Raw genomic sequence first — 1,629 nt, 5'->3', positions numbered from 1 at the left:
TGTGTCACAAAATGTTATTATCCTCATGCTTTACCTTCAACATTTAGCACTATAAAAACCATTCCTAGCACCATACAAAACAAGCAACAGGTCAGCTTTGACCCATGGGCCTTAGGTTGCAAAACCCACTGCTCTGGAGTAAAGTCCCCTGTTGACGAATCCTCCCAGCAGCACCCTGAACATAAATGGAAAGCCAGAAATCACTAGACAGTTGAGGAAAATCTCCAATGGGAGAATCGGAAACCAAAATATGGAAATAGCAAAAAAAGAAGAACAAACAGGGAATAAAACCAATGCAGGGAGCAAGAAGAAACCCACACCATGGCCCATTGGTCCTAAAAGGGACTCAAGAAATAGAATAGAGGGAAAGTCACATGGAAACACAATGACATTGGATTACTCAATATTAATACTAGAAGCTAGAAAATAATGGAGTAATTCAAATTTTGGAGCGCAAATGATTTCCAACCTAGAATTAATTCTCTCAATCAAGTATGAGAACAGAACAAAATCCCTTCAATCAGTGGGTCTAAGAGACAGGGAATCCAATACAAAAGAGAAGTAATGGAAATCCTCAGAATAATGGCAAAACAACTCCCCTGGCCTCTGTGTAGCAGCCCTTGAGAGCCACCAAACTGTATTGGAACATGGACATGTGTCAGTACTGGAGCTCCCAGTTTTTGTGGAGAATCAGGGATGGATTAGTGATACATATATAGATAACTAAGCAAACAAAAACCAGGCAATTATTAACAGAAGAAACAAGTCAAACAGGAAAAGAAATACAATAATAGTCTACCATATGACTCAGCTGTGATTAAAAATTATTCTCAGAGCAAGACAAACCCTGAATTTTGAGCTAACTCACAAGTATGACATTCTATTAGAAAGGTGGGGTAGGGCTGAGAAGAGAGAAAGAGGTGTTTAGGAGAGCATAAATTCTCATCATTTCATAGTAAACAGTAAGTCAAAAGGTAATATCTAAAACAGAAAAATCATCGTTTCTTGGCCTTTTGGCTAAGATCAAGTGTAGTATCTGTTCTTAGCAGTTTAAAACAGAAAGGCAACGGGGAGCCTGGGTGGCTCAGTCAGTTAAGCGTCCGAGTGAGGTCATGATCTCACAGCTCATGAGTTCAAGCCCTCTTATTGCCCTCTGGACTGACCGTGCAGAGCCTGCTTGCGATTCTCTCCTTCTCTCTCTCTCTCTCTCCCCCTCCCCTGCTCACTCTCTCTCTGAAAAATAAATAAATAAATAAATAAATAAATAAACATTTTAAAAAATAGAAAAGTCAGGTGAGAGCACTATAAACATGTAATTTAGAAATATAATATAAATGCTAAACAACTAAAAAAGGGTACCAGTGATTACTGCTGGGGACTGAGAATGGAGGAGGAAAGGGACAGCTCTTTTATTTCTGGGTAGTTATTATAAGAATTGCTGAATTCTTTGTGATAATTCTCTGCACATGCACACTAACTCTGCACATGTGCAACATGGATGAAAATTCACACGCAGATCATGTTGGTTGCCCTATACAGAACTGATTGGAAGGGGTAAGTGCGAAAGCAGGAGAACCAGTGAGGGGTTCTGTGTAAGCAGAAGATGGTAGCAATGGAGATAAGAGTTGA

The 1,629-nt window shown here is 39.6% G+C and overlaps 1 pseudogene; it reads left to right on the top strand.

Annotated features, from left to right (window-relative positions):
• Positions 1-997: 997 nt before the first annotated feature.
• On the top strand, positions 998-1,143 carry LOC113598398 (uncharacterized; annotated as a pseudogene).
• The last annotated feature ends 486 nt before the right edge of the window (positions 1,144-1,629 follow it).

This window comes from Acinonyx jubatus, chromosome C1, assembly GCF_027475565.1.
Source record: "Acinonyx jubatus isolate Ajub_Pintada_27869175 chromosome C1, VMU_Ajub_asm_v1.0, whole genome shotgun sequence".
In the NCBI taxonomy this organism is placed as follows: domain Eukaryota; kingdom Metazoa; phylum Chordata; class Mammalia; order Carnivora; family Felidae; genus Acinonyx; species Acinonyx jubatus.
This window is presented reverse-complemented; position numbering and strand designations above follow the sequence as displayed.